Source organism: Ostrea edulis, chromosome 6, assembly GCF_947568905.1.
Source record: "Ostrea edulis chromosome 6, xbOstEdul1.1, whole genome shotgun sequence".
In the NCBI taxonomy this organism is placed as follows: domain Eukaryota; kingdom Metazoa; phylum Mollusca; class Bivalvia; order Ostreida; family Ostreidae; genus Ostrea; species Ostrea edulis.
In genome coordinates, this window is record NC_079169.1 from 34,900,022 (window position 1) to 34,927,473 (window position 27,452).

Below are 27,452 nucleotides of genomic sequence, written 5' to 3' on the forward strand. Positions count from 1 at the left end.
AGCGGTTTAAGTATTTTTATTTTATTTTTATTTTTTACTTATTTTGATTGGCATAAATGAGCAAATATACAACTTGTTCCCAATCTGGACAAATCAGAAATTACATCTACTGACAAATCAGATATTGTCACTGAAATACACATTGAATATATATAATTTCAGCCTTTAATAATTATCATAGGTTGCCCATATTGGCTGATTAAATCCCCGCCTCTTAATGTCGATTGTGTCGTCTGTATATACGATATTCTCTCACGTTCAACACAACCCCCCATGAACAACAAAATATCTTGTTTAACTCGCATATGGCAAAACCTAACAGGTTGATCAAGTCATATATGCACCGTATAAGTTTTACAATACATGTAGGTATCGTTTCAATTTCACTTAAATATTGCTGGTAAATTCGAGAGTAAAAACAAAACACCAACACACTGTCCGTTTCCTACCAGATTCCGAGCCTAACCGTTACATCATAATCTGTATATTGCCTACCAGACTCCGAGCTTAACCGTTACATTATAATCTGTATATTGCCTACCAGACTCCGAGCCTAACTGTTACATTATAATCTGTATATTGCCTACCATATTCCGAGCCTAACCGTGACATTATAATCTGTATATTGCCTACCAGACTCCAAGCCTAACCGTTACATTATAATCTGTATATTGCCTACCATATTCCGAGCCTAACCGTTACATTATAATCTGTATATTGCCTACCAGACTCCGAGCCTAACCGTTACATTATAATCTGTATATTGCCTACCAGACTCCGAGCCTAACCGTTACATTATAATCTGTATATTACCTACCATATTCCGAGCCTAACCGTGACATTATAATCTGTATATTGCCTACCAGACTCCGAGCCTAACCATTACATTATAATCTGTATATTGCCTACCAGACTCCGAGCCTAACCGTTACATTATAATCTGTATATTGCCTACCAGATTCCGAGCTTAACCGTTACATTATAATCTGTATATTGCCTACCAGACTCCGAGCCTAACCGTTACATTATAATCTGTATATTGCCTACCAGATTCCGAGCCTAACCGTTACATTATCATCTGTATATTGCCTACCAGACTCCGAGCCTAACCGTTACATTATAATCTGTATATTGCCTACCATATTCCGAGCCTAACCGTGACATTATAATCTGTATATTGCCTATCAGACCCCGAGCCTAACCGTTACATTATAATCTGTATATTGCCTACCAGATTCCACGCCTAACCGTGACATTATAATCTGTATATTGCCTACCAGACTCCGAGCCTAACCATTACATTATAATCTGTATATTGCCTACCAGACTCCGAGCCTAACCATTACATTATAATCTGTATATTGCCTACCAGATTCCGAGCCTAACCGTTAGATTATAATCTGTATATTGCCTACCAAACTCGAGCCTAACCGTTACATTATAATCTGTATATTGCCTACCATATTCCGAGCCTAACCGTTACATTATAATCTGTATATTGCCTACCAGATTCCGCGCCTAACCGTTACATTATAATCTGTATATTACTTACCAGACTCCGAGCCTAACCGTTACATTATAATCGCGATTTGGACAAAAACGTACCAATGTCATTCATGGTGAGGGGAACATATGTTTTAGTTTCTGGTGAAATGCGAAACAATGGATCTCGTATGATGGAAGGATCAAATCCTTCGTTTACATACTCCCCCTTCTTCTGTTTGTGGGTTGTGGTCAGCGGCATTTCCTTGATAAGTCGAAGAAAAAGTGGTTGGGCGTAATTTGGTAGGTTTTTCTTACAGTGTTGATATATCTCAGATAACATGTCAGCATTGAATTTTCTCCCTTCCTTCAGTAATATGCCTGCCATCCCAGCCCGGCCATCAGCATCTACATCATACAAACGTGTAATCTTTCAATTTTGTTTGGAACACCTTTTATCATCTGAGCAAGATACTTTATTTTTCAATAACAGATTGGATGCTTGTGTGGAATTCATCTTAAAACGTGTTTATCAGGTGACGAAAAGCAAACTAAGAACAATGTTATGGCAAACGAGATGACATCAGTCTCTACATCGTTAGTTTCATACTTGTTTAGCAATATTCCGTTATTCCTCGATTTTGTGATTTGGTGGTATTGAATGGTACACATGATTTATGTTCTCTGTATGATCAGTTTTAAAATCGAGGCAACCTACTGAAAAATAAGATCATGTTACAGGGATTTCAACAATCTTGTCTAAAGTCAATATTTTGCAAATGATACCGTCGTTATAACGATCTAGTTTGCTAATACAGCCTCTGATTAGGTCAAATGCTGTTTGACGTGTATCATACCAAATGTTAGGTTGCTCTTTTCATATATACTTATTTTGACTACGGATTCTTCCGTTTACATGATAATTTGGTCATTTTCAGAAAAGATCATGTTCATCACCACGAACTACCATTTACTATTAGGAAGGATATTATTACAAGAATAGGATCTATTAATTTGCGAATTTACTTGCCTGGGATTTCTACTCCGTACATATTAGCGTCTTGTATGAATGGCAGTTCTGTTAAAACATTGGCTACTTCATTTGTGGACACATTTTCACCTTTCCACCTAATCATAAAATAGAGTGAAACGTAAACAAACGCAGCAAATTAAGATATCAAGTGAAGTGTAAACAAACAAAGCAATGTAGGATATCAAGTGAAGTGTGAACAAACAAAGTAAGATATCAAGTGAAGTGTAAACAAACAACAAAGTAAGATATCAAGTGAAGTGTAAAGAAACAACAAATTAAGATATCAAATGAAGTGTGAACAAACAAAGTAAGATATCAAATGAAGTGTGAACAAACAAAACAAAGTAAGATATCAAGTGAAGTGTAAACAAACACAGGAAAGTAAGATATCAAGTGAAGTGTAAACAAACAGCAAAGTAAGATATCAAGTGAAGTGTAAACAAACAAAGTAAGATATCAAGTGAAGTGTAAACTAACAACGCAAACTAAGATATCAAGTGAAGTGTAAACAAACACAGCTAAGTAAGATATCAAGTGAAGTGTAAACAAACAGCAAAGTAAGATATCAAGTGAAGTGTAAACAAACAAAACAAAGTAAGATATCAAATGAAGTGTGAACAAACAAAACAAAGTAAGATATCAAGTGAAGTGTAAACAAACACAGGAAAGTAAGATATCAAGTGAAGTGTAAACAAACAGCAAAGTAAGATATCAAGTGAAGTGTAAACAAACAAAGTAAGATATCAAGTGAAGTGTAAACTAACAACGCAAACTAAGATATCAAGTGAAGTGTAAACAAACACAGCTAAGTAAGATATCAAGTGAAGTGTAAACAAACAGCAAAGTAAGATATCAAGTGAAGTGTAAACAAACAAAACAAAGTAAGATATCAAATGAAGTGTAAACAAACAAAACAAAGTAAGATATCAAATGAAGTGTGAACAAACAAAACAAAATAAGATATCAAGTGAAGTGTAAACAAACAACAAAGTAAAATATCAAGTGAAGTGTAAAGAAACAACAAAGTAAGATATCAAATGAAGTATGAACAAACAAAGTAAGATATCAAATGAAGTGTAAACAAACAAAACAAAGTAAGATATCAAGTGAAGTGTAAACAAACACAGCAGATCAAGATATCAAATGGAATATAAACAAAAAACAACTGGTTTAAATATAGAGTGAAATATCAACACACACACCAGATGAAAACATTGAGTGAAATGAAAACAATTTTATTTAAGATACAAAGAAACATCTAGATAAAAATTTAGAGAAAAGATCAAAAACTCTTTCGAAGAATATGTTCCAATATATTATCTTTAAACCTAAACTAACCTGAAGGTGTCTCCCACTCGATCCTTGAAATACAAGAAATAATCTTTGTCTAGATACAGCAAATCCCCAAAATTAAAGAACACATCTCCCTCTTCAAACGCATTCCTGACACATTTCCTCTCGCTTGCGGTCTTGTCGCCGGCATAAAACCCGTCATCAATCACTGTTTTGTTCGGAATCCCTCCAATGAGGAGACCAGGCTCACCTATTGCATCACTCACAACATTCATGTCATCACTATTTAATTAGTCTTCTTTATGAATTTCGAAAATCCCATGTTTTGCTTAAATTATGATTACATGAAGTACGTGTATGTTCGACTTTGAGGGAGACGATTTCAAATCAAAGTCCAATACTAACATGCTCATTTCATTGTTGTATTTTTTTCAATGTCGCGTAAATAGCGTTACACACTTTACATGTAATAACCATTAGTAAGTTATTTTATTATCAGTGAAATGTCACAGAAATACCTATATTACAAGGAATGCATCGCCCTTCCCGATTCCTCAATGGAGAATATGTTTTTGGATCATAACGCACTATGAAGGATTTGACTGGATTTATCCTATTCGGCCAAAAGTAAACTTACACCATAGATATCATTATCATCATTTATTCTACACAATAATAAACGAGTCATATACTTACAACAGTTAATATACGATCGATAAGCTATGATGGTGATGACGATCGTGAATAGTTTAGCAATCATACCTAGATTTTGTAAAACTTTTAAATTGACATACCGTATAGCGGGTATTTTTTGTGGTAGTCCATTTTTTTGCGGATATGAAAAATCCACATAAAATACAATCGCAAAATACATTATGTATATATCGATGTATGGGTACATGTAAGTATAATGCAACTGCAGCAAATTAAAATGCAGAATATAATTGGATACCTCATGGGAAATAGATGGCAAAAATTTCCACCCACAGAAAATACCGGTTATACTGCATGACTTGATCACATATGTATGGATCATACCAGGACTGGAGACAGCCTGCCACACGATCCAATTCTTTCGATGGGATTAAAAAAGCTAATCGGCCCTTCCGTAGCAGAAAATGTTTCCACAATCTTGGGAATTCTGAACCTCTTTTGAAACCTCTCCTAAATATCGACTCTGATACCATTTCCAATCATCACTCGAATATGATGATTACCGTCATCTGGGCTCTAGTGTACCAAATGAAATTTTAAAAAATATAACAACGAAAAAGACAACAACAAAAAAAAAACAAAAAAAAAACCCACACACAACCCAAATCCCAATAACAAACAAATGAAACTACATAAGATATGCTCAATGGTATCAGTTCGTGTAACAATAAAAAATAAAATAAAATAAAACCCCTTCCAATCATTCCTTTGTTATTATTTCACACTGCCCTACTGTTCAGAATAAAGTATAGAATCACTTCCAATTATCACGTGATCATTCTGATTATCGTCATCTGGGTCTTAGTGTCTTTTTGTGTTCTGAATAATAGGATAGATAGATAATGTATAAGTAAAGATTGTAAATATCCATAAATATTTACAGAGTATATTCTATATCAAATGCAATTTGTCAGAATATTTCTTTTTCAAATTACATTGTATTCTTTTCTCTTTATTACCTTATTGTAAGATACATCGAATTATTGTGATATCCTTTTCTGACTTGGCTAATTGAGGGTGTAAAATTAACAATTTCTTGGTAAGAATATGTGGTAAAAGGTGTTTATAAAGTATGCACCTAAACAACTGTACTTCTGGTGTGTCCAGGGGTCCGTGTTTGCCCAACTCTCTATTTTGTACTGCTTATAGGAGTTGCGAGATTGATCACTGTTCGTTATCTTCACCTTTCATTATCGTGAAATTTTCCTCTCCCGGCTAATTGAAGGCGTAAAATTAACAGAAAATGTTGTAAAAGGTGTTTATAAAGTATTCACTGTACCTCAGGAAGATGAAGTAAATATCGGGGTAGCTCTCCAATATATTGGGCTACTGTGACTTTGTGTTTTCTACAGTCATCAAAAAACTGGGAAGCAGAAAACTGAACTTTGAGAACCAAGGTAGCACCTGCAAAAAACATTGATCACAAGTTAGAACGCAAAAAGATATAGATTATAGAACAAATGAGTGTTCGGGTGCTGCATGAACGAAATGAAGTGTACTCACCTGTTTCTATGACGCTAAATAAAGCTACACAGGCCAACATGTGATACAGGGGAGTTGTAGTATACACTCTATCGTTCAATGTTCCTTCAATAGCATGCAACAATGCAGAAACCGAAATAACTTTTTCTTGACTAACGTTAACTGGTTTTGGTAAACCTGAAAACAAATAGATTCAGAGGAATAAAACTTAGTATGATCATAGCACCTGATCCCACCTCTGGGATCCGTGTTTGTCCAACTCTCTATTTTGTATTGCTTATAGGAGTTATGAGATTGATCACTGTTGGTTATCTTCACCTTTAATAAGATTGAACAATGTTCGTTATCTTCACGTTTCTTTCCTCTACTATTCTACTTCATCACTGTCAAGGTCATTCCGGAACCACATGAGAGAGCGCTAGCTATCAGACTGCCGTGCGCTTTCAGCTTCAGTGTGGATGTGTTATCTTTACCATCTAGAGTTATCTTTATCTGTGATTTTCTCTGTGAATTAGTATCACGGCTACTAGTCATGACGAGGATGTCCTACTGGGCTTCTAATTATTAAACATTGTCAAAATCAAACCAATGGAATATGTTGCCATTGATATCAATAAAATGGACAATGTATTTACTGCATTAGCAGAAGGAGACACACAACGAAAGGTTACTGACCAACATTCTACCTCCAGGTGTTCTTTTGCTGAAATAGAGGATAGGGAGACATGTGAATCGGATGAGTATGATAACACTTATGATGTCAGAAGTCTTCTAAATTCAGCTACTGGCAAAAACTTACAAACATCAGAAAGTAAAGACATCCCTGGGTCATATAATGGTTCCATGCTGGAAAAAATAGATTCTTTACTTCAGGATCATGATGATATGGGGCTTGCTGTGGCCGAACAATTGGCAAATATTACCAACAAGGCTTTTTCAAAGCAACGTGTTATCATAAGAGCCAAGATTTATTGTGGCTTGCATATTGTCCCTCTAGAGAATGTCACTCATATGGAGACGTCACTGTTGCCGGTGGAAGGCTGCAAAATTTAGGCCTGTGCTCGGCAATTATGGCCTTTGAGCAGGGAGGGGTCTTTATCGTGCCACACCAGCTGTGAAACAGGGCCTCGGATTTTGCGGTCTCATCCGAACGACTGCCCCATTTAGCCGCTTCTTAAGACAAGCAACCGGTACTGACGACATATTCTAACCAGGATCCCGACGGAACTCAAGAAGAAGAAAAAAGTGCATAAATTTGGTCATGATGGAATTCTACTTCATCACTGGAAAAAATATGGAGGAATTACATACCCCCTTCCTTACTTATTTCTAGAATTTATATTTTATATTTGCTCTCCTTACAATTTGGACTTTCTTCGGCAATTAAAATGGATTTAAACACTGAGGTCTGATAAGCTAGCGCTATCTCATGTGACTCATCCATTTTTCCACTGGTGATGTTGAATTCCAACCAAACATCAGCTTCCAGGTAAATTTTGTTTAATCTATTAATCATATCAATTTTTAGAAATAGTTATGCATGTTTCCAAAGTATACTGAGAATGCCCCAACATACAGGGTGTAGAATAGGTTTTGACCGGCGTGTAGGCTACCGAAGGGGCAATATAGATAGTCGAGGTACGTACGAATATACTGATTCTAGTAGTACTTATATTTGTTGTTTTACATGTATATGTACCATAAGTAAAGTAGTTTATTGAATGAAACTCTGCAAGCAAGACGTGCGTTACATACATAATTCATTTACACGCGGTATGTCTATATACTATGATTTACTGAACCAACCATTGAATGTGATCAGTGCCGAAAAGCTTTTATTTCACGTTGTTAACCAAATCAGCGCACATCACATACGATATGTCCATATACACCCTAAGGATTTTGTCTCCAATACGGCTATGCATACCATTCCTTGTGTTCTTTGTCTAACTATATTTGGTTTAAAGATGAAGTTGAGGGCACTGAATGCAGCATAGGAGGAAGCGAATTCAAGGACAATTATAGACACAATTGGCACACGTCATCACACAATGAGACATCTCAAACATGTCCCAAATTTAAGACAAAATCAAAATGTTTAACATATGCAGTATAAATCAAAATTAATCATTACATGTATGAAAGGGTATTAGCTTACTAGTCAATGGATTTTTAAAAATTTTACTTCACAAAGAGACTCATTTTCAGCTTTTTTGTCCTTTTGCATATCAAATTAAAGAAATAGTGGTTTAAAAGATGCAAAATGCAAGGGGATGGGGGGGGGGGTTAATGTGTACCCTTGGTATTATAAAAAGGCTCTCCAGCATCGTACACCATTAAATTAAAATAGTTCAACCCTCCTGTGACGTCATAAGATTTTGCAAAATCAATGATTCATTTAGATTTATTCATGAAAGGAACATAAATTTTGTTGGAGTCTTTTCCAATAGTTAAAGTAGAAAAAAATCTTGTTAAGTATAAACTATTTCAAAATTCTAAGTTAGATGTACATACATGTATAAATAATCAATATGTTTCAAAATAATGAATCCAATGACAATAAAATTGTTTTCATTTAATCCTTTATCATGCGATAGATTTTCTTTATTTTTACAGAAATTTTGAATAGTTGTGTGATGAGACAGTTTCATGACATTATTATGAATACTATTTCGTTTTAATCAGAGTTAACCCCTTAGAGTTCACTCCTTTAATGCCGACCAGCAACTCATCATCAACATATACAAAGAAAGATAATTCTCATGCAAGGTGAAGATAACGAACAGTGATCAATCTCATAACTCCTACAAGCAATACAAAATAGATAGTTGGGCAAACACGGACCCCTGAACACACCAGAAGTGGGATCAGGTGCCTAGGAGGAGCAAGCATCCCCTGTTGACCGGTCACACCCGCCGTGAGCCCCATATCCTGATCAGGTAAACGGAGTTATCCGCAGTCAAATCAGTGTGCCAAGAACGGCTTAACAATCGGTATGAAACACGTCAGACAGCATATGACCCAATGCGAGGTTGTATTGACGAACTAGATCGTTATAACGACCATAGAATTTGCGAAATGCTGACTTCAATCATGTAATGAGAGTGACATGCACGTTTTCAGTACATGCTTATAAGAGCATGCGTAATGAGGATGCTTCCTTTTCCAACTTGTAGCTGCTGCGATTAAGACGTGTTTAACATTCCGAATCTGCAGGCAATCTCTAAGGCGTATTCTTTACCACACCAACCACGGCCTCACTTGTAGCTATACTGTAGGTAAAACTGGACAGTACGGTAGGTCCCTACTTTTCCTTTTTAGTTCGATGATGCCGCATTGAATTCCTGATGTTTGCTTAAGCCTGCGTCTGACTCTGAGTTTCGGTCATGCCGCATGGCGTCGCCATTTTGTAGAAACGTGCGAATTCAATTTCATTTACAATTTAGCTATTAATTATCAATTAATATAGTATTAATTACAATTTCCTTTACATTTACTGGGGTTAGATATAATTATAGATATAAACAGATACATGTATATATAATTTATAAAAGTTTACTGTAGTTACATCATGCTGCGAGTTAAACGGAGGACCAGGAACGCTCCATATATTGGTCTAGCGGCTGGGACAAGATGAGCCGCAGCCAGGACGACGAGGGCTCACGCCTCTGCCAGACCTACAACGGTCACAACTCCCATGGCCACTGACCTCACTACTCAGCCTAGCCTGCCATTCATCCCTCTAAACACTCCGCCAGTTGTGGACCCTCATCAACAGGTTATGGCTAACTTCCCAATTAATGAAAACAGGGGAGAACAAACTTCAGGTGAAAATGTTACCAATACCATGCACTCTTATCATGAGCCTGTCTTAGCACCACTAGTTAGTGTTGGCGACGAGTTGGCCGTTCACATTGAACAAACAATCAAGGAAAACATTTGGAACCGAGATTACATTGAATTATCTAAGTTAATACAGTTTGAATTTGAAATTTCCAATGAACAACGGGTTTCAGTTGTCAATGGCCAGCTTGTCATCCAACCAAAAAATCCACCTAAAAGAATTACATCAATACATACTTGGACATATACATTTTTAATCTTCGCAAGTATATACTTAACGAGGCACCCTGTTGATCTCCAGGGCATCCTCAAGTATATACACATAGTTAGACTGGCAGCAAACAGATCAGTTAGTGGGTGGATCGAATATGATAGGCAATTCAGACTACGCCTGTCAAAGAATCCTAACATTTCCTGGGGTTCCGTTGATGCTGAGCTATGGCTCTTGTTTATTTCTAACCAAAGCCAATCACCCCCACTCAACCGACCCATAAATGTTTCGACTTTAACTTTAAGGGTTCATGCCTTCGCCAGCCCTGTAATTACCTCCATTTATGCATGCATTGTAATAAGTCCCATCCTAGACTACATTGTTGGGTCAATCAAAGTAACCCATCTCCTCAGGCTAACATCCCAAACCCAACATCCAACCCGCAACCCAGGCAACCGTTAAGTCAGCACAATTTTCGTCCCTTCAACCCCCGAGCACAATCCAATTCCCAACAACGTCAAAGAAATATGGGACCTAGGTTGAACACCCATTAATCATTCCATTTTGAAAAATTACCTTCGTGATCATCCTGATACTCAGTTAGTCCAGCACGTTGTGAATGGTTTTAGGCACGGTTTCATTTTAAATTACACTGGATTAAGACTCTTGGTTTCGGCAAAAATCTGCAACTCAGCATCAGGTTGAATTACTCCAGATAATTCATAAAGAAATTAGTTTAGGTCGTATGGCTGGTCCTTTTCACCATCGCCCTTTGTCAAAGTTAAGGTGCAACCCAGTTGGGGTTTTGCCTAAAAAGATGGCAGTTGGCGACTAATCACCAACTTATCTGCTCCAATTGGAAATAGTGTAAATGAGTTTATCGACCCGAAATTGTGTTCAGTTGCTTACGCATCATTTGATCAGGCTATCCAAATGATTCAAAGGGCAGGGCAGGGGGCATTATTGTGCAAAATGGACTTATCTAGTGCGTTTAGGTTGTTACCAGTACATCCTGCTGATTTTTCTTTGTTGGGTATTTGTGTAGGTGATCAATTCTTCATTGATAAATGCATGCCATTCGGTTGCTCTATTGCTTGCGCAACTTTTGAGAAGTTTTCCTCATTACTACATTGGATAGTAACTACTCAATCACACAACAGTAATATTATTCATTATCTCGACGATTTCTTGTTTGTTGGTAAGCCATTGTCTGATCATTGTTATAACCTCTCTAGAGTTTTCAGACAAACTTGTCGAGCAATTGGGGTTCCCATCAATGACAAAAAACTGAGGGTCCAACTACCAAACTTATATTTCTAGGTTTGGGTATTGACACAATTAGCCAAACAATCTTCATCCCTGAACAGAAGTGCATTGATCTCAAACAAGCATTGGTCTCTTTATCGTCGTCCAAGAAGGTCACACTTATACAAATGCCGTCTTTGTGTGGTTCTTTAAATTTTTTTGCAAAGGCAGTCCCAGGTAGTCGGGCATTCAACCGTCGATTTTATAATTCTACCATCGGTATCCGTAAACCACACTTTCGACTTCGTGTCACAATAGGCATGAAACAAGATGCAAGGGTTTGGTTAGACTTCCTGGAAAACTTCAATGGCCGTGCTCCATTTCCTGATCTCCTATGGTCATCAAATACTGCGTTAAACCTATTTACGGATAGCTGCGCTTCTTGCAGAGGCGGTGCATTTTACAACAACAGTTGGCTTGTTATTAAGTGGCCTAGTACCTGGAATTCTCAGGTTCTCCGAGACATAACCTTCCTCGAGTTAGTTCCTATTCTGTGTGCATTCTGGGTATGGGTGGGTAGCTTTGAGTCTAAGAAATTGTTACTACATACAGACAATTTGGCTTTGGTCCACATCTTGAATTCACAATCGAGCAAATCGCAAAGGGTCATGCAGTTAGTACGCCCATTAGTCCTGCTCTGTTTAAGACACAGTATACAAATAAAAGCGGTTCATATTCCTGGATGTCGATTGCTGATGCTATTTCTCGCTTTCAGTAGGACCGCTTCAAATCCCTTGCCCCACAGGCAGAGAAATATCCGTCACGGATACCTCCAGCAATATGGCAAGTCTTGAGTATCGAATAGATGCACTTTTAACAGCAGCAGTTTCCAAAAACACCGCGGCTACGTATAGCAGGGCTCTAGACTCATTTACAGAATTTCGGTCCAAGTACAACCTTCCATCCTTTTGGCCACCTTCCGTGGACCAAATTGTTTATTACTTAGCTTATCTATCAGCAAAGAACTTATCATTTTCCACAGCAAAATGCTACATAAGCGGGCTAAGTTACCATTTGCGAAATTCAAGGTAAGCAAGACACAACTAAAGTTTCCATCGTTAAGAAGATGTTAGAAGGCATGCATCGTTTAAACCCGTTAAAGGACATAAGGGCACCTATTTCGTTGCCCCTATTAAATCGTGTTACATTGGCACTTCCTTCAGTCTGTAAAAATTATTACGAGGCAACTTTGTTTACTGTTGCCTTTCATTTGGCCTTCTTTGCATTACTTAAGAGTTAGCGAGCTAACAGTCTCTACAAACACTTCATACGTAATTTCCATTCATGATCTTGGGTTCTATAAGAACCAAATTAAACTGCGTATTAGGGGTTCGAAGACTGATCAGTATGAAGTGGGTTCCATTGTTCAGATAGATCTCAATCATGAAACCTCTACCCTATTTCAATCGTTACAACATTATCTGCACTCTAGACCAACATCACCTGGCCCTTTATTACTCCACCTAAACGGTAAGCCACTCACTTCTTATCAGTTTACTTCAATCTTGCACAAAGCATTACGGTTCATTGAAGTTTACACATCTACATTTAAATCCCATTCATTCAGAATAGGGTATACAACCCATATGCATCTCTTGGGGGTCCCAGAAGAACATATAAAAATCAAGGGTAGATGGAAGTCTAATGCAGTTAAATCGTATATTCGTGTATGAATTGTCATTATAGGCTTGGTGCTTGCAACATTATACTGGTCACTAACAGTATGTTAAGTTTGCAGGTATCCACACAGCCGTATGGATAATTGGATCATCTTTGATATATCATGCATGCAACTACACTAAACCCTATTTTGGTAATCAGCACCTCAACCTACTATCCAAGAACATTGCCATTAGATGGTTTGGTCAGAGGGGCATGACCTGGGAGCATATGGAATCTAAGATCCAAAGGCTTGTTGTTCAATTTGGTCCTCCCGATGTTTTGATGTTACATTGCGGTGGTAACAGCATCGGGACCATGTCACTTAGACAATTGCAAAGATTTATGAAGCAAACTATGCATACACTTTATCAATTATTGCCAAATTGCAGATTCATTTGGTCTGAAATCTTGCCTCGTACTTATTATCGTCATATGTTCTCATTAAATTCAGCAGAAATGTCCCGCAAGAGAATAAATAGTGCAATGAGTGCATTTATCATTCAACGGGGTGGGGGTTATATTTCGTACCCTGATCTCAAATCATGTTCCCCGGTCTTGTTTCGAGACGGGGTACACTCAACTGACATTGGTCAAACTATATTCCTGAATACCATTCAGGGGGGCCTTTTCACTATTATTAGAGAGGGGGTTCAGCACTTTCCGCCTCGAGCAGTTAATTGAGGTCAGTTGATTTATATTGGGCAGTTTGTCATGGCAGGGGCCAAAATTTGCAGCATGTGGCTGATGTCTACGCGCACCTTGCTTCACTGCAGGTACTCGTCGACATATGGCCGAATTTTGAACTTTGAAGCCTGCCCTAGATTTCTGTTGTTTTCCAGGGTCTGGGGCCAATAATTGGGCTTCTGTCATTTTCTCATTTTCATTGATATTGCTATGCCATACACTGTTGACAAAGTCGGTGTAGCTCATTGTCGTTGTACATTATTGGTGTTTATATTTGTCATTGATTCACCTTGTATACTCATTTGTCATAACTCGTGGAACCGTTGTTATTGTCAAGAATTTGCTCTATATATATAAAGCCTTGACAAAAACTGCCAAATCAGTCTTGGAGTTGATGTGTCGTCATAACCAGTTTTTGTGAAATTTTGATAATGTTGTTGAAGGAAAATTGCATTTTTCTGACATTGATATATGATTTTGTATATGCATGTCTCGCGTCTTAGGAAGTGTGACGACCTACGTATTTTATTTGATACTTTAGTACTTGTAATTCTAATAAATTGAAATAAATATACATTTTATGTATGGAGTTACCTTAAAACGACAACTGTTTGGATAAATAATGGACGTGGAATTCCATTCATTTTATTTTTCACTTTCAAATGTTGTTCTGGTTAATTCCATGGAGGAATGGGAAATTTACGATTTTGATATTAACTGATAGAATATAATAACTTTTAAGAATATTACGAAATCAACGTGAGACACAATATATATTAATTTGAGAAAATATTCAAAAACGTGTCAGCATGTTTTTGAATTTTTTAATGTTACAATTGGTTTAAATGTACTACATGTAGCATTGGTACATGTGTAAAGGAATCAAACTATGTATCTATGCATGTATACATGAAAGATGAAAATAACGTTGATTGATCAATGAAAGGTGAAGGTAACGAACAGTGATCAATCTCATAACTCCTATAAGCAATACAAAATAGATTGTTGGGCAAACACGGACCCCTGGACACACCAGAGGTGGTATCAGGTGCCTAGGAGGAATAAGCATCCATTGTCGACCGGTCATACCCGCCGTGAGCCCTATATCCTGATCAGGTAAACGAGGTTATCCGTAGTCAAAATCAATGTGCCACGAACGGCCTAACAATCGCTACGAAACACGTCAGACAGCATATGACCCAATGATAGGTTGTACTGACGAACTAGATCGTTATAACAACCATAGAACCAATCTCATAACTTCTATAAGGAATACAAAATAAAGAGTTGGGTAAACACGAACCCCTGGGCATACCAGATATGGTAGGTGGGATATATCGAATTGACATATGGATAAAAATGATTATTTTCAATAGATAAACGTCATCGATATAATCATTTTCATTCATATGTCGAATCGATATATCCCTGTGATATCGAAGTAAAAGACACCATAGAGTCCTCATTATCTCCTTCGTAATTACTTAGTAATTATGTGGTCGTTATAATAATCTAGTTTGACAATACAACCTATCATTGGGTCAAATGCTCTCTGACGTGTTTCCTACAGATTGCTAGACCGTTCTTGGCACACTGATTTTGACTACGGATTATTCCGTTTACCTGAACAAATATATGACTCACGGTGGGTGTGACCAGTCGACAGTAAATGCTTACTCCTCCTGGGCAACTGATCCCACCCCTGGTATATCCAAGGAGCTGTGTCTGCCCAACTCTCTATTTTGTATTCCTTAGAGGAGTTGTGAGATTGTTCGCTGTTCGTTATCTGCACCTTTCATTTGAAAGATGCCGAAATTCCTTATTGACAATATTTACGTTGTCGTCGGGTATGAGGTCATCCAACATTATGTTGGTATCCCCAAAAGCTTCTGCATGAGAAGGAAAAAACGACATTTTAATTTGGTATATTCAATAAATAATAGTGTATCTTCACTTTTTCTCTATATTTTCCATATAGAGAAACAGTCGACAAAATTGATATTAGCTCCTCCAAAAAATATTAGCGGTCATTTAATTTTAACTATTGACACGCAAAGAGTTTTCCCACATTTTTACTGTTTTTAATTCTGATAAGCAGATTGATTGTTTGTCAAGTAATACAAACGTCGCTACTTCCAAAAACTTAACGTCACTAGAAAAAAAGGTTTATTCAAGGCAGTCATGGCAAAATTTGATAACACTACCGATGCTGATATAGAGCAATTGTTAGAGGACAGAAAAAGCAAGAACATATGACCCACATGATCTAAAAGAAAGATCGTTTGGCATAATATTGGTATATTTGGGTAAAAGAATCGAACGAAAGATTAAATGACTTTTTCATGAAATATTACGCCAATATGAAGAAGAAAGATGGGCAGTTTTATTTGAAGACTTCTCTTATTTCAATCCGAATCGGACTACAAACACACTTTATCAAAATAATAAGTATTGATGTCATTAATGATCAATACTTCAAAGGGGCTAAGAAAGCTATCAAAGTATCTTTAGTAAAAGTTAAACGCGAAGGAAAAGGCAAAAGAAACTACAAAGAGGAAGACGGGGTAAAATGTATTCGATAGCAGTTTTGTCCAACAAAATGTTCTTCGAACTGCTGGTTTGTTGGGTGTTTTTTTTTGGGGGGGTGGGGTTTTTTTTTGTTATCGGGGACGTGAGAATATAAAGATTAGTTTTTATTTCGGATATTTGTTATATCAAAGCTGTTATGTTGTTTGGATATATTGTATTACAGGGAAAGCGCCATGTAAAGCAAAATACACCGAGGCTTACAAAAACGCACAAAAGAGATACGGCCGAAACCGATGAAAATTCACCGCGAAAGTACATGTATGAGCAGCTTGGCAAGTACAAGATGACCTGTTTATAATTTTGAGAAATACTAGTCCATATTACATCCGGAAACAAGTGGCTATAGCATAAACCACGGAAGGCATTTACGGAGGAAGAAAACGTGTGATTGGTTGTATATTGCTTAACGTCCCACTCGAAAAAAAATTCATACGAAAACGTCACCATTGCAGGTAAAGGGCTGTAAAAGTTAGACCTATTCTCGGTGCTTTCGGCCTTTCATCAGAAAGGGATTTTTATCGTGCCACATCTGCTGTGACACGGGGCCTCGGTTTTTGCGGTCTCGACCGAAGGGCATACCGACTGGTAAAACACATTGGATAACATGGTGCAAAAAATGCACAAGAAGGCCAACCCCAGCAGAAAATACTCAAACCGCTGTATAGGGGCAACTTACATATCAGTTTTGAATGAAAGGTGAATATAAAGAACAGTGATCAATCTCAAAACTATAAGCAACACACAATAGAGAGTTAGGCAAACACGGACCCATGGACAAACCAGAAGTGGGATCAGGTGCTCAGGAGGAGTAAGCATCCGCTGTCGACCGGTCACACTCGCCGTGAGCCCTACATCTTGCTCAGGTAACCGGAGTTATCCGTAGTCAAAATCAGTGTGCTAAGAACGGCCTAACAATCGATATGTAACACGCCAGAGAGAATTTGCCCCCATGATAGGTGGTATTGGCAAACTAGATCGTTATAACGACCACAGAATTTGCGAAATGCTGACTTTAAACGAGACTGTGGGAACTCCTGCACCATCAATTTAGCCTGCTTCGAATTAAAAACTGACCATAAGCAGAACAAGCTCTTGCATATCGAATCAGTTGAGAGATATAAACACCAAATGCAGGTGATAATGGAATATTGCTGCATAAATATAGGCAGTTGACGATGGAGAAGCTGAAATAATCCAGTTCAGTTGTCAGTTTGCCATTAATGTCTACTTTCAATAAAATATCTAAGTATGAAGCAGAAGTGGACGACTCTGTGTTGGTGTCTTTTATTTCGAGCTCACAGGGATATATCGAATCGACATATGAATGAAAATTATTATTGTTTATATACAAAACGTCGTCGATATATCTAAATGTCGAATTGAAGGCCACAGCAAGAGATTTTTTCTTCTCACGTAGAAGTTTTTGAATAAATTCTGCCTCATATGAACATAGAAACAGGTGAGCTAACAAAGGAGCACAATTCGTGCCCATGGGAATTCCAACAGACTGTTGGAAGACCTGATCACCAAAGACCACGAAGATATTGTCAATGAGGAACTCCAGCATATTTTGTATCTCAACTTCAGAGTACTTGTGCGTGGAATCAGAGTGGTGTTTAACAAAGTCAGCTTTTGGATGACTGATCACTAGATATGGATAATTCCATTTTCCATTTTTGTTGAAGAAGCAAGAATTTCGTTTAAAGACAGGATTTCGCAAATTCTAGGGTCGTTATAACGATCTTATTTGCAAATACAACCTGTTGCTAGGTCGAATGTTGTATGATGCGTTCCATGCGAATTGTTAGGCCATTCTTTACATACTGATTTAGACAAAAGGACTTGTAAACTGATTTTGCTACGGATATTGAACTTTTGAGTTATGAACAGCGTAATATAATACTTCAGTATATACAGAAATATTGAATAGCGCTACCTGTAGTTCCGGATGTAAAGATGGTGATGCATGGTGTGCGTAGAGTGATGTCTCTTCTGTGGGTTTTACAGATATCGGCCGCTGGTGACGTCAGCATGAGATCATCCCAAGAAATGAAACCATTTGGTACATTAGTGCTGGAGTACCCACAGATATATAAGGGTGTGTTTAGTTCTGTGCGCACCGCGTCAATTGCATTGTACAGTTCTTCCTCTGAAACAAATGTAGTGCAGCTTTATCAACTAATCATAACGTTTCAATTCAGAAGATTTGATTATTTAGAATTGATTTAAAGAGATCTAGTTACGTTTTATTTATTTTCAACGTTTTGTTTATTTTCAACGATTTATTTATTTTCAAGTTCTGTGTGTAACCATATTGAAAAACCTGATCAAATGATGAATATCTAATAATTTAGTGTGGATACGGATATGTAATGCTAAATACAGCGTGTGCAGTTCGCATCGTGGGATAACGTACCCGGTCCGATGATCAGAGTTCGAGTACGGCTTACATTGTTAGTATGTAGCATGCACAGTTCACATGGTGTGGTAACTTACCCGGTCCGATAATCAGAGCTCGAGTACGGCTTACATTGATGGTGTGCAGAAGAGATGTGCCTCTGTTATGATGGTTTAAGAAAGCCACGCTTAGTCCCACTTTCTGAAGACCTGAAACAAAGAAACACTATACATGTAGTTGTTTATCACTGTCATATTAAGTCTAATTGTAGGACGTAGACAGTATATTTACTGAAACTTTCACTTTTATTCTATTATCATTATAAGAAGTTTCATTTATTCGCTTGTTAAAAGGGAAGTCGTGAGTTTGATCACTAATACATAGATATATGATTGTTCCTTCACAGAACCTTTTGCAATTAGAAGTGAGAATCGTGGGTCTTTCGGATAGGAGGTTACAAACGGAGGTCCCGTATCGAGGCAAAATTTGGCACATTAAAGAAACTCCTTTGCTACAAGACTGACCGCTGAAGATATGTCTTTACTTTACCTACATCTAGTGAAGTCTCTAATAAATATCAATTCTAAACGGGACGTAAAAACAAAGAAATAAGCAAACAAAGACTTTAATTACATCTAAATTGCAAGAACAGCCACTATACTTCACTCACCATGGTTTTGTTTGCTTGTTTGTTTGTTATTGAGAACAGTTGTTTTAACTGTAGAATATAGTCATTAAAAATAAGTTTACCCAAAAATGTCCAAATGAAAGCTGGGTGATTCTGCATCAACAAGGCCACTTTCTCTCCAATCTTAAACCTCCATTCATATGCAATGTTGGCGACTTTTTTGGCTTGTTCATTCATAAATTCAAAAGTGTACTCCTTGTCTTCAAAAATTATCATTGTCTGTTTAGGAATTTTTGCAACATTTTCCTCAAACATCTCAATTACATATCGCTGGTTTGCTATATTCTTCTTAATTTCTTTTCCAATACTCATAGCAATTTTCAGATATTGTAGGTCATACGTCAACCAGGGACACATCGTCTGCCATGCTGCGAAAGACAATCCAGCAACTCCCCCGAGGCCTATCAAAAGTTTGTCCCTCTCAAGTGGCATCTTCTGTTAGCCGTGTATTTTGTCTAAAAAGAAATATATTGTTTATTTTCGTGTTGTAATGAACAGTAGCGATTCCAAATATGTACGTCCATGTTCGCAACAATTTAAAAGAAAAGTGAAAACTGTAAGTACGTGAAAAGGTGAAAATAACAAACATTGATCTAAACAAATTCCTATAAAGAATATAGAATTAAGAGAATGGCAAACACGGAGCCCTGGATAGCTAGATGGATTAGTCACATTACAGGAACATACCCTGATCTGTTACATGAGAGTGTAACATCTCTAACAAGATCTGTATGTACATTCCAGGATACTTCCTCTTGGAAGTATTATTGAAGAAAATTGAATGCTCCAACAATCTGAAACAAGACTCGCCAAAACAACTGGATCAACTATCCGCAAATGTTAGTTTGAATCGTCGACACACTCGATACACATCGTTATATAGTTGAAAAGCTGGCATAGGTGTATACATCTCATAAATATCATAAACATGCGTAGAAAAATATACATATATGGACACAAATATACACGACTTTCGACTCATAATAAAGTGTACTACTCCATCAGCTTCAAGCACATTTTGATAGAAAATGAAATATCTTGCATTCAAGTACATCGACAAAGTTTGGTCTATTTTAAAAGAATATCTACTTTAATCCATATATTGATTCAAAATCAACGACATTCTCTTTTTTATAAACGGCATGATTTGTAAACATGAAAGATTTCCTTCAATTTCACTTTATTCAGGTGAAACATCACAGAATGCATTGAATACGAAAATAAAATCTATCTTAACGATATGTAATTCAACAAAAATTTATATATATTTGTGAAATACATTTGTACTTCATTGACACTTGTGACCTATATAGGTTTCTAGACTTTCTGTGTTTAAAGCGATCTTTGTCTATTCAATATAATAAAGATGATACACATGTAACAATTGTTTTGTCATTACTTTATCTATTTGAGTCGTAAAAAAGAAAAGTCTGGAAACTTCATTTTAGTGTGAATACATACATGTACACTGTACATTTGTGGTGTTGGACACTCGATGGGGGTATATTAAGCAAAATCTAGGGAATAGTTTGATTGGACTTGACAGCCAATTTGCTACAGTTTTGTGTGTGAATTCAGCTCGTCAGAAAACCAACATCGGATACTGATTTCTGATGTTGTTTAAACATACTACAAGTTAGTAAGTTTGTCTTTGAATAATTGTAAATAACTTTTGTTAAATCTTTTAGCTGACTTTGTGATTCATTGTTTGCTTTCTTAACTTTTACAGATGAAAACGAAACAAAAGTCAACACACAAGGTTAACAATACAGAATGGAATGTAAAACAAACTACAAAACGAAAATGGGACACATCTAAGACAAGGAAAGTTTCGGGAAAGCTGTCATAATAAAGATACTGTTGAATTCCTTGAACTGTGACAGATTTGAAAAAATAATATCTGATTAAAGAAAAAAATTGTTTGCAACACTATAAGCAGTATATTCGTTTTCTGGAAAATAAATCAGAATTTTATTTTCTTACGTCATATCAAAACAATTCTTGTGGTATTAGCATTTTCAAGAGATATTGGAATTCATTTGATTTAGATAAAAATATTTAAGGGTAATGATATATTTTTAAAGTACAAGTAGATTAATAGAATTTGCTTAGGATTGTTAATTAACTTGGAACAAGCTCATTCAAAATTGGCGTTTGGATGAAAGGTGGAGATACCGAACAGTATTCAATCTCAAAACTCCTATGACGAATACAAAATAAAGAATTGGGTAAACGGGGACCCTAGGACATACCAGAGGTTGGATCAGGTGCCTAGGATGAGTAAGCATCCCCTGTCGACCGGTCAAACCCGCTATGAGTCCTATGTATTGATCAGGTAAACGGAGTAATCCGTAGCAAAATCAGTGTGCCAAGAACGGCCTAACAATGAATATGAAACTTATCTGACAACATGAGTGTAAGAGCGCTAGATATATAAGGAGCGTAGGAATGTTAACGGAGATCTACTTGTAGGTGTAACGTTTGAATAGACCATGTTTATATTCTGTACAGAAGGTCGTATGAGACTTTCTTTCCTTTGCTACTCAGAGGCCTGAAATTTAGGTGATTGGTTGATGCTTCACTAATTACTTTATTTCATACCTCAAGCATCTTATTAAAAGCAGCCAAATCCATTATTAGAAAATTACCGAATGAGAATGGATCTTGTGTGTTCTTCTCTGGAACAAAGCATTACAGAAGCGATGAAGAGAAGCACAGTAAGATGAAAAATTCTGTACTTCAAGGAGACGTTTTTATTTTCAATATTTATTATATTTTGCAGATCAATAGAGTGGAATCTCAACCTGAACGTGTTCTAAGTATGTCTTAGGGTACGTCTTATAGTCGTAAGGGTGAGTTAGCCATCGTCATAATGGCGGTAATTCCGGTGAAACTCCATTGTCTTCCGGTAAAAACTTAGTGATTTACTCGTGTAACAGATAGCTTAGGAACCCGCAAACAGAACTCTTCTTTTCATAAAGGTAAATTTAGTTGAAGTTCTTTTCAACGCTTTATTGAAGGGGAAATATTTTACGGAGATACGAGCGCTAAAATAACTTGTTCATAAACCATGCGATACCGTTAGAAGCGCAGGGAAAACCTGAAGTATCATAGGCCTAGTGCTAAGTTTCCTTATCGTGCCAATGTCTGCCGTGACACGAGACCTCCGCTTTTAAGATCATATCCTAAAGACCCGTGACTCTCGCTTCTAAATGCCGAGTATTTTGTGAAGGAGTAATAAACAGGTTGGCATCACTTCCCCAATAGCGATATCTTCTCGCTAAATCGCGATTATCCCTCTATAGCGAGAAAGTAAACATTACCATAAACAGGTGTTTTGGTGTCTTAATTGAAAATAATGGCAAATTCCATGCAATGCTGAATAAGTGCGACACACATTCAACATGACGCGAATTGTCTCTATAAAATTGACAACACAGTCAAGAAATTGCATATCAAAAATGCTGCGTAAGAGGGGAGCAGTCTGAAATCCAATACACATCGTTCGTGTTTTTGTTTTGATTGATATAATTATTTGCAGAAGTATCAGGCATTTTAGCACTTTTTCTTCTTTTCACGTAAAACCCGAAGAGATATACTCCGTGGGTGTTTTTCTCAGTTGTACAGAATATATTTACTCTCGTTAGCGAGGGATACTCGCGTTTTCGCGAGAATATCTCGCTGTAGGGGAAGTGTTCCCAACCTGATAAAGCCAACTACCAAAAGTTTACATGTTATGTGTGACGAGGCCATGACATCAGCAGGGCTCGCACTTATGACCTCTAATTTACGAAGCGAGCGCTCTACCGCTGAGCTGCCGCGACCGGTCAAGAAACGAAGGTAAGTTCACATGATTTTATAATGCCGTGTATTTCAAGCAAACCTTTTATTACATATAGAATGAACGAAAGATTATCATCAATTCATCATCAATATCATTACCGAATTAACTGGATGTTTTAAAAATCCATACATGTATCACGTGTAAGGAAAGGATTACAGATAATGCTCCATGTCACCTTTTCCTTAGTATTGAAAGTACTTGCATATGAAACAGTGTGTTTGATTTTGAAAGATATATATTCTGTACATGCATGAATACGAATTTTAATTCTGCTTATGTTTTAAAAGGGAAGAAAGAATGTCATGACAGATTAGGGTGCTACATGTAAATACACCCTGTTTCACTGGTCCTGACCATTTTTATTCACGTTTAATGGCATAACATCTACATTAGGTAAATAGTTACAGGAAATACAAAATACTGTAAAATAGAATATTGCAGTCACTAAAGGTTTCCGTTAAGTAGACTGTCACATTTCTTCTTTAAAAGGAACACATTTACTTCTGTGTCAGATTGTGAGTCTGTTCCGTCCAGTGATGAGGATGAATCAGTCTGATGTAGTTGAAGATGTGTATGGCGACTTTAAAGAGCTATGTACAGAGTAACAGTATGCGGAAGGGTGTACTTTGTTGAACTTGACATTTTGGCAGAAGAACCATCTGTACTAGGTAATGGGGTTGTTAACATCTAATTGAAATTTTATTTTAAAATCATTTTGTTTATGAGATTTACAAGAAATACATTGAAGAGTATAACTGAAATGTACATGTAGGTATGTAATGTATACATTAAATATTTAATCACCAATTCAATGTATGATTTTCTGCGGTATCGGAGAGAGTGTACATTGTAAATGATATACTAGCTGCTTCAAACATTCCTAGCATATTCCATTCTCCATTGGCTATGTCTGTTGCCCAATCCTGTTGAGTTTCTCAATTAAATTCTACCTTAAAGATTCTACTTTAAAGAGAAGGGAGTGAAAAGAAAACATATGAGTTGCATTTGAAGCAGTTGCTAATGAAGCATGCAGTAGTGATGCAGTCTGAAGATGAAAAAAGCGAGTAAACATAATATGTCAGTACATTAACAAACATCTCATATATTGTAATTCAGAGAAAACGATTCACATGAAAATATCAGTGACCGAAAAGAAGTCTATTGTTGCCAAATTATCTGTCATTTCATAGCTAAAACATTTTGCAAGTTCAAATATTTCATACCTGAGCTTTTATTGCTCAAGTAAATTGGATGTTATTTCTATTTTTATTTTCCCTAGGTAACAAATCAAAGTAAGTATCTTTATCCTATTATTAACTTGAAGATGTTGTAAGATGTATGACAGAAACACCATTAAAGTGTTAAATTAAATCTAAATATCTGTGTGCATTGCTATATGTGTAGTATATATTTGTGTGTTTTGCTGTATGTAGTGTTTTGTGTCTGTGAGTTTTCACTGTGTAGTATACAATGTATATGTGTGTGTTTTGCTGTATGTAGTGTCTTGTGTCTGTGTGTATCGTTGTGTGTAGTATTTATTTGTTTGTGTTAACATTCATCTATTTTAATTCAATATGTAATTTTTGTTTTAATTTATTTTAGTTTGACATTCACAGATTTTGTATTAAATCTCTGTTGCCTGCGTCTATCTTTCTATTTCCTCAAATTCTTTTAAAAATATTTATCCTACTGTTGTAGCCTGTTATGTTGACAATAGTATACTCCATAACAGCACATGCATTTTATTTTACCGTTTTACTCATATGCAAATGTATGCATAAATTAATTCAAGTGTGCACTTATTCAAAAACAAAATCTGCACAAAAAGTTTATTTTTACAATCGCAATGTACATTTTTTATATTTTTCTTCTTGTATCATTTCTTACTTATCTGAGAAAGATTTTATGGCTTTTGGACGAAAATATATGCCAAATGTATAATTTTCTTACAAAAATTACCAGGTTGTTTGGATCTTGCTATTTTAGGAAAAATAATTCTACCATCCGGAATTTCAAAGCCAAGTTTTTTAAATATGGCTGTATAGAAACATTTTTCAATTTCATATATTCATATCATTAATATACATGTGTATTTTCTATTTACAGAAGTTGGTAAAGATTTAACCACCAGTTTTCAAGAAATTGAATTTTGATGTTTTAAAAAACAACCTTTTTTCCAGAAATAACCTAAAAACATGGTGACTAGAAATATTGTTTTCTTGTATTTTAATTCAAACATCGTAAACAGGAATATCTCAAACGACAAAATGGGGAGTTCTGGAATATGCAATTGAAAATTGATGATATTCAATTTTCATTAAAAAAATGAATAAAGAATTGTGAAAAATAAACGACAAATACTTGTGATCTGGGGTTATTACAGATGTTTCTATAAATATAGGAAGAGTTGATACAGGAAAAATCACCAGGTGTATCATTCCACCTTAAGTCAGTTTCTCGAAGCTTTCCTAAATTGAGGCCTCGTTGTAAGTATGTCCTAACTTTAGGGCAGTATAACCCATTAGCCATGATATTGATGCGAAAACCATACAGAAAGGATATTTAGAGACATTAACAACCTGCACAATTACTCACAAATTGAATTCATACCAGTTTGACTTGTATCGGGAAATCGATTGTTCATGACATTTGCATGAGTACATGTATGTTGGTTCAATTTTTCAAACTATCGTACAAAGGTACTGCGCGGTTCATTGGTTTCGCATTGCATTCATCATAGAAAACGTAATATATTAGTAAATGTAACACAAATATATGGGTTCGAGTATTATAATGTCCGTTTATTATTATTTGTTTTTCATTTTATTTCATTTAAGTAGTTAATTATAATTTTTTAGTTTATAACATAATTGAATGTACTGTATCTATACTAAGAATATTTCTATGAATAAATAATGTATTTATTTTCTCTAGCCGTATGTGTCTGGGTTTTAATTGTTCACTCTACTCGGAAAATCATGTGTATAAGAAAGGTAAATGAAAAAAGAGTACTTAGGATGTCCTAGCTTAAGATGTTCCTAAGATATCGTCGAGATGCATCATTAGACGTGTCCTAGGTTGATCTTAGAATGCCCATAACTGCTTTTCCTGAGTTATATCTTAGGTGATATAGAGCGTGTCTTAGGACATTCCTTAGGAAAGATGTCTACCTGTTTTACCGTGTAGACAGGTGAGGAACATAAAATCAAATGTTGTATAGAAAAGTTCAAAATGATGTGCAAGAACCCCGAGACAGTGGTTTGTACAACTGTCGACTGATAGGTCACAAGTTATTCAGGACCACTGCTGGTGTTGCAGGCTGGGCACGTGCGTCACTCTAGTGGGGGTTTCTTGTTTCTCTTATATCGCTTTGAGTACATACCGGTATAATGCTTACACGCTTCGTAAAAATATCATAGGTTCCAATACTTGCCGATTATACGGCAACATAATTAGATTGATTAAACAAAGTACTTACTATAGTTTCTGAACAGGTAGACGTGCAGCAATCTTTTGAGTTTTTGCTGCTTTACGTAAACATTGATAAAGTACGGGGTTATTGATATATAGGTCATGATACGTTATGGCACGCCGATTGTGTAACGCCTATTTGTGACAGTTCATGCAATTAAAAAAAATAAAATTTCTGATTAACTTTGTTTTTGCTATTTTAAACTTGTTTGAAAGAAAAGTAACAAATACAAAAACATGGAGTAAAAATGCCATATCATTTAATTGTGGTATGAATTATGATAGTGGGTTATCTTTAGAAGTACATTCCTACTAAATGTAGGATCAACAGGCTTCCTACGAACACTGCATTCCCCACGCTTGAACTTCGGGAAGCTGATTTGATATTGTTGGTCCCTTCCTTTGTTATGGCATGTGGCTTTGAGGAATTCTCATTAAAATGTAGAACAGCAACCATCAACCTTTCCCAATAAAAAAGGGTAAAATAAGTGCTGTGATAGTACATTTATAATAAATGTTCTGCATATCTTCTATAAGTACACAGGCAAATTTTCCAGCATAAATTAATACTTCAAATCTTAGCAATATACTTTAGTTGCTACGTGCATGACTAGAAGTACTTAGACAACCATACCTACAATACATCCCATGATAAGAAAAAGTTATCTTTGGAGCGAAGTGACTAATTGTACTATGGAAAGCCTCAATTTGGGATGTTTGAAACAACGTCGATTGCTTGGGTCTCTCTTTTTC

General features: G+C 36.3%; 1 pseudogene; it reads right to left on the reverse strand.

Moving 5' to 3' along the window:
* LOC130046737 (long-chain fatty acid transport protein 2-like) lies at positions 1–26,792 on the reverse strand (annotated as a pseudogene).
* Between the last annotated feature and the right edge of the window lie 660 nt (positions 26,793–27,452).